Genomic DNA, 15,863 nt, shown 5'->3' on the forward strand with positions numbered 1-15,863 from the left:
CCTGGCTAACCAGAAGGTCTTGAGTCTGTCCACGTGCCCAGTACATTACTACTACAGTTGGCATCTGAGAAAGCCAACACAAGCTGGCATTTGAGAAAGCCAACACAAATCTCAAGGAGATTTCCTTGAGATAACCAAGGAAATCTCATAGTCTACGTAACTCCCTTCCCACCCCCATCAGAGCTGGTGCTGGTACCCGCTGCTGGGAGACTAGAGGACAGGTCACATCACTGAATCCCTTGCACACGTTCCCCAGCACCAGCCTGGAGTGCGGCAACCCCACTGAGCAGCTACATCCAGAAGAGCAGCAAGCTCCACAACAGTCTGGCCCTCAGGGACTGCTACTCCTAAGGGAAGGGGCAGGGCGGGGGGGTATACTACATTAAGGGAGCACCTCGTGAGACAAAAGAAACCAGACTGCAGGCCTCAAGTCCTTTAACTTTCCACTTGTGGGGAAGGTTCTTTTAGAAGAGAAACATGTGCAGTGCTAAGCTCAGTGGGGAAAGTTTGTTTGGCTCTACCCCGGTCAGGTGGCCCTGGTGCTCATAAAGGGTCTAGAAGAAGGGGATTTCTTCTCCTCTTGCCCATCATTGCAGACACAGCTGGGGCCTCTCCCACGGGAGCTTGGCATGGGTGCATCTGTAGATACTCTTCCTGGAACACTTTGGGGTAACTGCATCCCTATAGGAGGTGTGCCCGCCAGATTCAGGCCTCCATGAGAGGTAGAGTCATAATCCCTCTTTACATGGAACATCACAATCCTGCAGATGAAAACAGATGCCTGTCTGATATGAATAGCTGGAACATCTGGTGAGGAGTGTGACTGGGAGGTGACTGTTTTCCTGCCAGCCTGAAAGACAGCTTTGGTGGTTTCTTTCCTTCCCCTTGAAAAGACCTCAGTGCATTTCACTGATAGCTTCCCTAGCAGCCTCTGCCAAGGCTGGGAACTTTGCCCACCACTGGGGTATTACCTCCTTTGGCCATACCTGTGGGTACCTCCTACCAGCCTCAAGCCTAAACTATTCAATTCAGTGAATAAAGTATTACAGGAGAATTTTTTTTTTTTTTTTGAGACGGAGTCTCGCTCTGGCACCCAGGCTGGAGTGCCATGGCCAGATCTCAGCTCACTGCAAGCTCCGCCTCCCAGGTTTACACCATTCTCCTGCCTCAGCCTCCTGAGTAGCTGGGAGTACAGGCACCCGCCACCTCACCTGGCTAGTTTTTTGTATTTTTTAGTAGAGACGGGGTTTCACCATGTTAGCCAGGATGGTCTCGATCTCCTGACCTCGTAATCCGCCCATCTCGGCCTCCCAAAGTGCTGAGATTACAGGCTTGAGCCACCATGCCCCGCAGAGAAAATTTTTAAATGCATACCACTGGGGAACAAGATAAGCTTCAAGAGACCTCTGCCATTCTAGCTCCACTGGAGATAGTGAGCCTGCTCACACACCCTGCACAATGCTACTACAACCAGCATCTGAGAAAGCCACTACACAAAGATTCTCTGTAACCAAGAAACTCATATAGAGTTTTCACTACGGAAAGCACCCAGAGCCAAAGCTGGGTGACAATAAACCATAAACATTAAAGTTACATCCTGGAATAGTGGGGGTGAGGGGGGCCGGGGGAAGGTAAGAAATGAAAAGACACAGTTGAATCAAAAATAAATTCAAAAATAATTAGAAGTGGCCAGGCACAGTGGCTCATGCCTATAATCCCAGCAATTTGGGAGGCCAAGGTGGGAGGATCATTTGAGGTCAGGAGTTCGAGACCAGCCTGGCCAACATGGTGAAACACCATTTCCACTAAAAATACAAAATTTGGCTGGGCATGGTGGCATGTGCCTGTAGTCCCAGCTACTCAGGAGGCTGAGTCAGGAGAATCATTTGAACCCAGGAGGCGGAGGTTGAGCCAAGATGGTGCCACCGCACTCCAGCCTGGGCGACATAGCAAGACACCATCTCAATAATAACATAATTCAAAAAGTCAATTGTGAATTTACTCAAAGAGAAATAAGGTAAAAAAAAAAAATGCAACAGAAAAAAATTTTAAAAAACAGTTCAGAATATGAAGGAAAAATTTTCTAAAGAGACAAATACTTTAAAGCAGAGCCAATCAGAACTTTTGGAAATAAAAGACCTATTTAGAGAACTACAAAATGTGGTAGAAAGTTTTAACAACAGACTAGACCAGGTAGAAAAAAATAATTTCAGAGCTCGAAGACAAGGCTTTCAGGTTAACCTCATCAGATAAAAATAATGAAAAGTAATGAACAGTCTCCAAAATATATGGGATTATGTAAAACAGCCAAACCTAAGAATCATAGGTGTTCCTGAGGGAGAAGAAAAAGTTAAAATTTGGAAAACTTATTTGAGGGAATAATTGAGGAAAATTTCCCTGGTCTTGCTAGAGATACAAGAAGTTCAAAGAACTTCTGAGAGATTCACTGCAAAAAGGACATCACCAAAGGCATATAGTCATCAGATTATCTAAAGTCAATGTGAAAGAAAGAAGTCTAAGAGCAGTTAGACAAACGCATCAGGTAACCTGTAGAGGAAAACCTATCAGACTAACAGCAGACTTCTCAGCAGAAACCTTACAAGCCAGAAGGGCCTGGGGTCCTATCTTTACTCTTTAACAGAATAACTGTCAGCGAAGAATTTTGTATCTAGCAAAACAAAACAAAACAAAACAAACAAACAAACAAAACTAACGTTCTTAAGTGAAGGAGAAATAAAGTCTCTCAGAAAAGGAAATGCTAAGGAAGCTTGTCAATAATAGGCCTGCACACAAGAAATGCTAAAAGGAGTTCTTGAAACAAAAGGTTGATGTGCAAAAGAACAGAAACTCCTGAAAGTATAAACTTCACAGGGCTTGTGAAACAATAACACAAGGAAGAAAACAAAGTCACTATGTAACAATCAACAGCATGACTGGAACAGTATCTCACATCTCAATATTAATGTTGAATGTACACGGTCTAAATGTTCCACTTGAAAGATATACACTGGCTGAATGGATTAAAAAAAAAATCACAAACCGAGTAGCTGCTGTCTTCAGAAGACACACTTAACATGTAAGGATTCTTAAAGACTCAAGATAAAGGAGTGAAAAAAGAGATTTCCAGCAAATGGAAGCCAAAAGCAAGCAGGAGTAACTATTCATATATCAGATAAAAAAGACTTTAAAACAACAACGATTAAAAACAAACAAAAAAAAGACACAATTATATAATGATAAAAGGATCAATTTAACAAGAAGATATAACAAACCTAAATATACATGCACCTAACTGCAATGCTCCCAGATTCATAAAACAACTAGTACTAGAGCTAAGAAAAGAGACAGACAGCAACACAATAATAATGGGAGACTTCAATACCTCACTAGCTGCACTAAACAGATCACTGAGGAAAAAAGTCAACAAAGAAACACTGGACTTAACCTGCATTCCAGAACAAATGGACCGAACAGATATTTATAGAACAGTCTACTCAAGAACCACAGAATACATACATTCTTGTCGTCAGCACACAGAACATTCTCCAAGATAGACCATATAATAGACCACAAAACAGATATATTTGTAAAAAACAAATCAAATAAAACCACAGCAGAGTAAGACACAAAATCAATTCCAAAAGGAACCCTCAAAACTACACAAATACATAGAAATTAAACAACCTGCTCCTGAATGACTTTTGGGTTGATAATGAAATAAAGATGGAATTTAATTTTTTTTTTTTCCAAATGAATGGTAACAGTGATACAATACTGAAACCCCTGGAACACAGCAAGAGCAGCACTAAGAGTTAAGATTACAGCACTAAATATCTACATCAAAAAGTCTGAAAGATCACAAACTGACAACCTATCTTCATACCTCAATGAACTAGAGAAACAAGAACATGCCAACCTAAAGCTAGCAGAGGAAAAGAGATAAAAAAGATCAGAGCAGAACTAAATGAAACTGAAACGAAAAAACAAATACAAAGTATCAATGAAACAAAAGGTTGGTATTTTGAAAAGATACATAAAACTGAGACACCACTAGGTAGATTAACCAAGACAGAAGATACAAACAAGCTCAATTAGAAATGAAAATGGAGACATTACAACTGACACAAAGAATTATAAAAGACCATTCAAGACTACTGTGAACACCTCTATGCACACAAACTAGAAAATCTAGAGGAAATGGATAAATTCCAAAAAACACACAATCATCCTTGCTTGAATCAGGAAGAAATAGAAATCCTGAATAGACCAATAACAAGCAATGAGATTAAATCAATAATTTAAAAACTGCCAAAAACAAAACAGCCCAAGGCCAGATGGATTCATAGCCGAATTCTACCAGACATTCAAAGAAGAATTGGTGCCAATTCTACCGAAACTATTCCAAAAGACTGAGAGGATGGAACCCTCCCTAACTAATTCTATGAAGCCAGTATCACCCTGATACCAAAGCCAGGAAAGAATATAACAAAAAAAAAAAAAAAAAAAAAAAAGAAAGAAAGAAAGAAAGAAAGAAAGAAAAGAAAGAAAGAAAGAAAAGAAAAGGAAAAAAAGAAAAAAGAAAACTACAGACCAATATCCCTGATGAATACAGATGCAAAAATCCTCAACAAAATCTAACAAACCGAATCCAACAGCACATCAAAAAATAGTAATTAACCACAATCAAGTGGGTTTTATTATCCCAAGGATGCAGGGATGGTTCAACATATGCAAGTCAAATGTGATTCACCACATAAACAAAATTAAAAACAAAAACAATATGGTCATCTCAAAAGACACAGAAAAAGCACTTGATAAAATCCAGCATCCTTTTATGATAAAAACCCTGAACAAACTAGGCATCAAAGGAATACACCTGAAAAAAACAAGAGCCATCTACACCAAACCCACATCATAAAGAATGGGGAAAAGTTGAAAGCATTCCACCTAAGAACTGGAACAAGACAAAGATGCCCATTTTTACCACTTCTATTCAACATAGTCCTGGAAGTCATAGCCAGAGCAATCAGACAAGAGAAAGAAAAAAAAGGGCATCCAAACTGGAAAAGAGGAAACAAACTATCTCTATTTGCTGATAATACGATCTTACACCTAGAAACCCTAAAACCTTCTCCAAAAGACTCTCAGAACTAATAAATGAATTCAGTAAAGTCTCAAGTCACAAAATCGATGTACACAAATCAGTAGCACTGCCATACATAACAGCTATCAAGCTGAGAATCAAATCAAGAACTCAATTTTTTTTTTTTTTTTTTTTTTTTTTTTTTTTTTTTTTTTTTTTTTTTGAGACGGAGTCTCGCTCTGTCGCCCAGGCTGGAGTGCAGTGGCCGGATCTCAGCTCACTGCAAGCTCCGCCTCCCGGGTTTACGCCATTCTCCTGCCTCAGCCTCCCAAGTAGCTGGGACTACAGGTGCTCGCCAACTCGCCTGGCTAGTTTTTTGTATTTTTTAGTAGAGACGGGGTTTCGCCGTGTTAGCTAGGTTGGTCTCGATCTCCTGACCTCGCGATCCACCCATCTCGGCCTCCCAAAGTGCTGGAATTACAGGCTTGAGCCACTGCGCCCGGCCTTTGTTTTTTTTTTTTTTTTTTTTTTTTTGAGACAGGTCTCGCTCTGTCACCCAGGATGGGTGCAGTGGCGTGATCTCGGCTCACTGCAACCTCTGCCTCCCGGGTTTAAGTGATTCTCCCAGCTCAGCCTCCTGAGTAGCTGGGATTACAGGTGCATGCCACCACATCCAGCTAATTTTTGTATTTTTAGTAGAGAAGGGATTTCCCCATGGTGGTCTAGCTGGTCTCAAATTCTCGACCTCATGATCCGCCCACCTCAGGCTCCCAAAGTGCTAGGATTACAGGCATGAGCAGCCGCGCCCATCCTTTTACAATAGCTACAAAAAATAAATAAACCTAGGAATATACTTAAGCAAGGAGGTAAAAGATTTCTACAAGAACTACAAAATACTGTTGAGAAAATCACAGATGACACAAACAAGTGGAAATACATCCTATGCTCATGGAATGGAGGAATCAAAACTGAAAATGACCATACTGCCCATAGTAATCTACAGATTCAATACAATTCCTATTAAAATACCAACATTTTCATAGAATTAGAAAAGAAAAATCCTAAAATTCATACAGAACCAAAAAAGAGCCTACATAGCCAATGTAATCTTAAGCAAAAAGAACAAATGTGGAGACACCACATTAACCAACTTCAAATTATACTGCAAGGCTATAGTAACCAAAACAGCATGGCACTGGTATAAAAGCAGATACACAGACCAATGGAACAGAAAAGAGAACCCAGAAATAAAGTCAAATACTTACAACCAACTAACCTTCCACAAAGCATACAAAAACATAAACTGGGGAAAGGATACCCTACCCTATTCAATAAATGGTGCTGGGAAAATTGGACAGCCACATGTAAAAGAATGAAACTGGATTCCTATCTCTCGTCGTTTACAAAAATCAACTCAAGATGAACTAAAGACAAGGCCAGGCATGGTGGCTCATGCCTGTAATCCCAGCACTTTGGGACGCCAGGGCAGGCAGATCACTTGAGGTCAGTAGTTCAAGAACAGCCTGGCAAACATGGTGAAACCCTATCTCTACCAACAATACAAAAATTAGCCAGGTGTGGTGGCACACGCCTTGTAGTCCCAGTTACTCAGGAGGCTGATGTAGGAGAATTGTTTGAACCCAGGAGGCAGAGGCTGCAGTGAGCCAAGATAGCGCCACTGCACTCCAGTCCAGGCAACAGAGCAAGACTCCATCTCAACAAAAAAAAGAAAAAAAAGAAGAAGAAGAAGAAAAAAGGATCAACCAAAGACTTAAATCTAAGACCTAAACCTACAAAAATGTACATGAAAACCTCTTCTGGACATTGGACTAGGCAAAGAAATTGTGACTAAGACTCCAAAAGCAAATGCTACAAAAACAAAAATAAATGGGAAATAAACTACACAGCTTCTGCACAGCAAAAGGAAATCATCAGAATAAGCAAATAACCTGTAGAATGGGATAAAATACTTGCAAATTATGCATCCAATAAATGACTAATATCTAGAATCTACAAGGAACAAAAAAAAATCAGCAAGAAAAAAAGTGGGCAAAAGACATGAACAGGCATTTCCCAAAAGAAGGTATACAACCAGCCAAAATATATATAAAAAATTTCAACACAACTAATGATAAAAGAAATGCAAATTGAACCACAATGAGATTCCATCCATCTTATCCCAGCCAGAATGGCCATTATTAAGAAGTCAAAAAGCAACAGATTGTTGTTGGCATGGATGTCGTGAAAGGGAACGTTTATACAATGCTGGTAGGAATGTAAATTAGTACAACCTCTACAGAAAACAGTATGAAGATTTCTCAAAGAACTAAAAGTAAATCTATCATTCAATCCACCAATCCCACTATTGAGTATTTATCCAAAAGAAAATACATCACTGTATCAAAAAGACACCTGCATGTTTATGTTTACTGCAGCACAATTCACAACTGCAAAGATACAGAATCAACCTAAGTGCCCATCAACCAATCAGTGGATAAAGAAAATGTGGTGTGTGTATATACACCACGGAATACGATTCATCCATAAAAAAGAACAAAATAATGTCTTTTGCAACAACTTGGACAGAAGTGGAGGCCATTATTCTAAGTGAAATAACTCGGGAATCAAAAATCAAATATCCCATGTTCTCACTTGTATGCAAAAGTGTAAAGAGTGGTATAATGGATATTGGAGACTCAGAAGGAGGAAGGCAGGAGGAGGGTAAGGGATGAAAAACTACCTATTGGGTATAATGTCCACTAGCTTGGTGACAGGCACACTAAAATCCCAGACTTCACCACTATACAATTCATCCATGTAACCAAAAACTGCTTATACCCTGAAAGCTACTGAAATAAAAAATTAAAATTTAAAAAGAAATCCATTTACATTAGCATCAAAAAATAAAATACGTGAGAATCAATTTTAAAAAGAGAAATGTCTGTATAATAAAAACTATAAAACACTGATGAAAGACATAGAAGATAGCATGAATAAATGGAAAGATATCCCATGTTCATTAATTGGAAGAATAAAAATACTGTCAAAATGTCCATACTACCCAAAGTGATCTACAGATCCAATGCAATTGACCATCAAAATTCCAATCTCATTCTTCACAAAAATAGAAAAAAAAATCTTAAGATTTGCATGGAACCACAAAAGACTCCAAATAGCTAAACCAGTCTTGACCAAAAAGAACAAAAGCTGGAGGCATCACTCTACAGGGGTTCAAAATACATTGCAAAGCTATAGTAATCAAAATTGCATGGTACTGGTACAAAAACAGACATATCAACCAGTGGATTAGGATAGAAAGCCCAGAAATAAACCCACACATTTAAGTTTAATTGATTTTCAACAAAGTTGCCCACAACAGACAATGGGGAAAGGACAGTCTCTTCAATAAACAGTTGGAAAAATTGGGTAGCCACATACAGAAGAATGAAAATGGACCCTTATCTCACTCCTATAGAAGAATAAACTCAAAATGGTTTAAAAACTTACGTGTTAGACCTGAAACTCTGTAACTATTAGAAGAAAACAGAGCGTGATATGGTTTAGCTCTGTGTCCCCACCCAAATCTCATCTTGAATTGTAATCCTCACTTGTTGAGGGAAGGACCTGGTGGGAGGTGACTGGATCATGGGGACGGTTTCTTACATGCTGGTTCTCATGATAGTGAGTGAGTTCTCACAAGATCTGAGGGTTTAAGTGTTTGAAAGTTCCCCTCTCACTCTTCTTTTTCCTGCTGCCATGTAAGACGTGCCTTGCTTCCCCTTCGCCTTCTGCCATCATTGTAAGTTTCCTGAGGCCTTGTCAGCCACGCAGAACTGTGAGTCAAGTAAACCTCTTTTGTTTATAAATTACCCAGTCTCAGGTAGTTCTTTATAGCAGTGTGAAAACGGACTAATACAGGGGGCAAGCTCCTTGACACTGGTTTGGGCAGAGATGTCTTGGATGTGACCCCAAAATCACTGGCAGTGAAAGCAAAAATAGATAAATGGGATTGCATCAAACTAAAAAGCTTCTGCACAGCAAAGGACACAATAGGGTAAACAGATAACTCACAGACTAGGAGAAAATACATGCAAATAATATATCAGAAAAGGGAATAATATCCAAAATATACAAGGAACTCAAACTACTCAATAACAAGAACACATATAACCATATTTCAACATGGGCAAAGAACCTGAACAGTCATTTCTCAAAAGAAGACATACAAGTGCCAACAGATACATGAAAAAATGCTCAACATCTCTAATCGTAAGAGAAATGTAAATTAAAACCACAGTAAAATATAATCTCACAACTGTTAGACTGGTTATTACCAAAAAGATAAAAGACAAGTGTTGGCATGGTTGTGGAGAAAAGGAAATCCTTATACACTGTTGGTGGTATTATAAATTAGTACAGCCATTTTGGAAAACAGGATGGAGGTTCCTCAAAAAACTAAAAATAGAATTACAATATGATCTAGCAATCCCACTACTGGGTACATACCCACAGGAAATAAATTCAGTATGTCGAAAAGATATTTGTACTCCAATGTTCACTGCAGCATTATTCACAACAGCCAAGGTATGGTAATAACCAAAGTGCCTATGAATGGGTCGAAACAATGTGGTACACATACACAATGAAACATTATTCAGTCTTTAAAGAACAAGAAATTCTGTCATTTGCGACAACATGAATGTCTACGGGGCATTATGCTAAGTGAAATAGGCCAGCCACAGATAGAAAATACTGTATAATTTCACTTATATGTGGAGCACTCACTGTTTTAAGGCATTTCTTTCTTTTTTTTGAGAAAGGGTCTTGCTCTGTTGCTCAGGCTGGAGTGCAGTGGCACAATCATGACTCACTGCAACCTCAAACTCCTGGGCTCATGCAATCCTCTGGCCTCAGCCTCTCCAGTAGCTGGGACTAGATGCAGGTGCCACCACACCCAGTTTTCTTTCTTTCTCTTTTTTTTTTTTTGGTAGAAATGGAGAGGTGGGTCTTACCTTGATGCCCAGGACTCTCAAAGTGCTGCGATTACAGGCATGATCTACTGCTAAAAAACTACCTAAGATACGTGTTCCTTCTACTCCTTGACATGTTTCCTTGGAATAGTTTAATTGCTTGCAAGCCCAAATTAAAAAGCAAAATGCAAAAAGGTCAGGAAACTGGCCAAGCACAAGTGGCTCACACCTTAATACCAGCACTTTGGGGGGCCAAGGTAAGAGAACTACTGGAGCCCAGGAGTTTGAGAACAGCCTGGGAAATGTAGCTCTATTAAAGGAAAAAAAAAAAAAGAAGAAGAAGAAGCGGAGGAGGAGGGGGGGAGGGGGAGGAGGAAGGAGGAGGAGGAAGGAGGAGGAGGAGGAGGAGGAGGAGGAGGAGGAGGAAGAAGAAGAATGAGGAGGAGGAGGAGAGGAGGAGGAGGAGGAGGAGGAGGAGGAGAAGAAGAAGAAGAAAAAAGAAGACATAAAAAGTTGAAAAATAAGGAATTACTGTCTTTCTTGGATTCCATGCTCGGTCAGCCACACTGACCTGTCTTGCACTTTGAGGGCATTCCTTTTTACGACCAGTTTTTCACCTTCCAAATCCCACTAATCTGTCCTATTTCAGTTCATCCATCAGGCCTCCAATTAATATCACTTCTTCAAAAAAACCTTCCCTGATTCTTAGATTGTTATGCCTCTCTGCTACATGGCCCTACCGTTCTCAAAGACCCTTATCTTACTGTGACCACATAATTTATCATCCACATGCTATCTGGAGAATGAATGTGGAACTAGTAGTTATGCTGAGACAATAAGCAACACCAGGAATGTACATTCATCCTACCTTATCAGTTTATCTTCCTGCTTGAGTAAGAGTTTCATGAGGAGAGGGTATGACTGTCTTGTTTACCAAATGTTCCCCTCAACAATTAACTCAGTGCTTAGAATACAAAAGGTGTGGTCGGATAAGCATTAATTTTTATAAAGAAAATTAACTTCAAAAAGGAAAATCTTATCCAGACAAAATTAACTACTGTGTTCCCACTCAAATCCTAATACTTTTTTGCCCCATACCTTTAATAAAGACCTCTTATCTTGTGTTTACTTATATCTTTCTCTCTCTAAATTTCCTCCCCTCAATCAGAATATAAACTTCATGAGGACAGGATGTAGGTTTTGTGTTTTGCTCATTGATGTTTCCTCAGGATCTAGAACAATACTTTTCATGATAGACATTTACTCCTCATTTATACAGATGTACCCTGAATGGTATCCTCTCTACTTTGCTCTGCCTATCTCCACCTGAAAGCTAAGCCACATAACCTATGAAGCCTCCTCAGACAATACTAGTAAGAAATAATCCCTCCTTCCTCTGCACACAATAGTTTATCTTTCTTAAAATACCTTCTACCCTTTACCTTTGTCCTAAAATTATGTGTCTTGTGTCTTATTCTTCTTGGTATGTGCCACAGTACCCTAGGTACAATGCCTGGCATACAGTATCTACAAAATAAAGATCTGTCAAACTGATAAAATGACACTCCATATAATTACAGGTATACAGCATTCAGAAAGCATGCTAGTTTTCTAAAGAACCTTCTCATTCATGTATATATCCCTAGCTCAGGTCATTACCATTGCAACAACATCTGTATCTACTCAGCATCTTCCTCTTGCAATGGGTTATTCTGTGAAGAGTACACACCTTAACTGTTTTGATTCACTTCTCAACACTATGGGCTTTCAAATCAAAGTAAAAGTCCTGATCTCATACCTTTAGTTTATCTACCCAAATATGTCTACTCCTTATCTAAATATCCACATTCTAGCCTAAGTTCTTCACAATAATTTAAAAGGTCTTCAATTATGCCCACCTGTACTTTTTACTCACTAGTCAATCATGCATGCTGTGTCTCCAAGCGGAACATCCTTTAGCATTTTCTACACAAAAACAGCTCCACTTTCGCACCAAAATTATTAGTCTCAAAGTCTCATTCCTCTTCCTTAGAGGTCTTCCCAGGCAGCATTATATATTTTGAGTCACTTCAGTTGGTGTGCCAAATTCATTACTTAATATTTGCTCTGTCATTTATAATCACATTTATGTTACTTAATTATGTATGTTTGAATTAATGTAGGGAATTCTGCTTTAAATCAAGGATGATGAGCTCACAACAGAATATGCATCTGTAAAAAGAATTCTGATCCAGTGTTGCAGTCTTCAGTATAGCAAATACTAGTGGAAGAATAATGTAGTTGTAGACAGCACAGACTGTGAAGGCAAGACTATCTGAGTTCAAATTCTGGCTTTGGTATTTTTTAGTACCTTGGATAACTCACTTAACATCCATGTTCATCAACTTCATCAGAGTTATTTTAAAAATTACATGAGTTAATACACATAAAATCCTTTTAAAACCATTTGGCACATAAATTCAGCATAATCTTCTATTGTTTTGACTTTTAGCCTCTCACTTATAGCTGAGAACACTAAAGTGCAAAAAATTTAACAACTTGCCAAAAGTCACAGGAACTAGTAAGTTGTAAAGTCAGAAAAGAAACATGAGATTCCTACTAGAGAAGTCTGTCTCACCATTTTATTCAATATCTTTTCAATAAACTGAAATTTTATTCAATTTGTTTAAGGTCTTTGGGACCATTATATGATTTAAAAATGATAAGAAGAAATAAATTTGTAAAAGGAAAAGGAGATTTATAAACTAACTCAGGGATTAAGAAAAGAAGAAAGAAATATAATAATAATAGAAGAGAGAGCACAGGCTTATGCTCATGTAAATGGAGGGGACAGGTAAGTATTCCAGAGAACTGGGTTAAGCATATTATGATGGAGCCAGCCTGGCCAACATGGTGAAACCCCATCTCTACTAAAAATACAAAAATTAGTTGGGCATAGTGGTGCACACCTGTAATCCCAGCTACTTGGAGGGGCTGAGGCAGGAGAATCACTTGAACCCAGGAGGCGGAGGCTGCAGTGAGCCAAGATGGCGCCACTACACTCCAGCTTGGGTGACAGAGTGAGATTCTGTCTCAAAAGAAAAAATAAATAAATAAATAAATAAATAAATAAATAAATAAAATAATAAAGAAAAAATATTATTAGGATGGAGGTAACTGTCAAGCTTTATTTTCCATTTAAGACATAATGATGTTCTTGCTTGCATTAAAATCACTTCTCTTTAGGAGTTTAGAAAGTCTTTTTTCAGCCAGGCGCAGTGGCTCACACCTATAATCCCAGCACTTTGAGAGGCTGAAGTGGGTGGACTACTTCAGTCCAGGAGTTTGAGACCAGCCTGGGCAACATGGCAAGACCCCATCTCTACAAAAAAATTTAAAAGTAGCTGGGTGTGGTGGTAGTCCCAGCTACTCAGGTGGCTGCGGTAGGAGGATCAACCTGGGCCCAGGAAGTGGAGGCAGCAGTGAGCCAGCCATGATGGTACCACTGCACTCTAGCCTGGGTGATGGAGTGAAACCCAGTCTCCAAAAAAGCAAAAAAAAAAAAAAAGGAAAAAGGAAAAAGGAAAAAAAAGCCTTCTCTGTTCCATCAAAAGTTCATTACTTCAAAATTTAAAATGTGTGAAATTATTTTATTTTTTCACATAGAAGTTCAATGTTTACATATGGACAAAGAAATCACAAATTTCAGAAATTTAATAAGGAACTTACAGGGGTATCAATGTATTTACCATCTACATTTAACTTTTATCCTTTAAACGTCTGAAGGTCATGTTCAGGACCATCACTATTTGCCCTAGGCATTTCCTTAGATAAAAACCCAGTGGTTACTTAAAATATACACTCTGTCCTACCAAAAATACTATATATTATATAACCTCTCACCTCCCACTCTAAAAAAAACTCTAAAGGAAAAATACAGGTAATTCAGTTTATCAGGGCAGGAAATTATGTTTCGTAAGAACACTATATTTTAGTATATTTGTTAAACAGTATCTGTCCCCCTAATTATATGCCCTTTGCTTATAGCCAACCTCTTTGTATGCTCCTACAGGGGCAACCAATACCCAGCTTAGGCCAAAATGAATATCAGCATTAGTAATCGAAAGACCCTTGTATGGTTATGAACATTTTGTGAAAATATACCACAAAAGTAAATTTCCGAATATTTTATATTTTAAAGTGATGATCAAAAAACAGTAGAAAATGAATACAGAAAATATATGTACAAAATGTACATTCAATAACACATGCTTTTGTAACCTGAATCCTGTATTTCTTTAGGCCTCCACTATAAAACTGCATATAGTCTCAGAAAAAAAAGGAAGACTCTCAAAACTAGGGATTGCTTTAAGAAAATAAAACAAGGTAAAGAGAATAAAAGGCAAGCTTAATATCCAAAAGAAATGCACAGTTGTTAACCCAATTCCAACTTGCAAAAATAACTGAAATTCCAGGAACTTCAGAAGAAAAAAGCAAATAGAGAAGACCACACTTCTTCAGCTCTTCAAACAATCTTTTCCAAATTGTTTAACAATGCTATGTGTTTTTTAAAATGTGGATTTTTCTCTCCTTCCTTCAAATTCTGGCAACAGCTGCTAAATGTTTTATACTCCATATATTCATATAATGTCCATGAATTAAGCTTACTTTAAAAGGCAAAGGCTGGATATAAGCTGAGAGGAGTGCTTCAAAAAAAAAAAAAAAGGCAAAGGCAGGAGAGCAGAAACTGATGTTTGTTCATTCCTTCTCAAATGATAACATACTGAGCTTATCAACATCTCTTGTAAAACTGTCTAGCTCTGGCCGGGCGTGGTGGGTCACGCTTGTAGTCCCAGCACTTTCAGAGGCCAAGGTGGGTGGATCACCTGAGGTCAGGAGTTCGAAACCAGCCTGGCCAACAGGCAAAACCCTATCTCTACTAAAAATATAAAAAAGCCAGGCACGGTGGGCACCTGTAATCCCAGCTACTTGGGAGGCTGAGTCAGGAGAATGGCTTGAACACAGGAGGTGGGGGTTGCAGTGAGTTGAGATCGCGTCACTGCACTCCAGCCTGGGCAACAGAGCGAGACTCCATCTCAAAAAAAAAAAAAAAAAAAAAAAAAATTGTCTAGTTCTGTTACCAGAAGACCATGTCACCAATACTAAACTTTAACTTCTTAAACTCTGGTTTGTGTAAAGTCAAAAGTTGTTCTGGCCAAATAATTCATTTTATATATCCCGATAACTGGCTTACTGAATTCCCTCTGCTGAATCCAATAAATCCTCCTTACTAAATCTCACTGCTGTTATACCTCATGGACTCATGTGATCCCAACCTAATCACAGTTTGAGATCTTTATCTTTGAGGCTCAAAAGTTTTAACCCTTTACCCGGAATGGGCATACAACAAATTTATTTGACCAAGCATTTACTCAGTTTCTTTCATCTTATCCTATTCTCTTTGCCCTGATTCATGCTGCAAACATTTACTAGTATCTATTATAAGCTGTGAAAAATGGTAACACAGGAGATACAAATGTAAGGTATTTTCTCTGCCCTTAAAGGGCACATATTCCAGTAGAGGAGACAAATATAAAAACAAATAATTTCTACAAAGTGTGGGAAATTCTATAAAAGAGTTTTATAAAAATTCTAGAAGAACACAAATGGAAAAGAGTAAGGGAAGCTTCACAAAGCAGTTAACATTTGAAATGGGTCTTGAAGAACAGTAAGGTAGGATGGATATGTGTTTGTATGTATTAGCTGAGATGCTGGAAATGCAGAAAGGATGAGGAAAGCTGATGGCAGTCAAAGTGCTGACTAAAAATATG

At 38.7% G+C, this 15,863-nt stretch overlaps 1 protein-coding gene across 1 annotated transcript in view; it reads right to left on the minus strand.

Moving 5' to 3' along the window:
- LOC104668995 (forkhead box protein J3) overlaps positions 1-15,863 on the minus strand; it is a 143,184-nt gene that overhangs the window by 23,060 nt on the left and 104,261 nt on the right. The window lies entirely within an intron of this gene.

This window comes from Rhinopithecus roxellana, chromosome 12 (genome assembly GCF_007565055.1).
Source record: "Rhinopithecus roxellana isolate Shanxi Qingling chromosome 12, ASM756505v1, whole genome shotgun sequence".
Classification (NCBI taxonomy): domain Eukaryota; kingdom Metazoa; phylum Chordata; class Mammalia; order Primates; family Cercopithecidae; genus Rhinopithecus; species Rhinopithecus roxellana.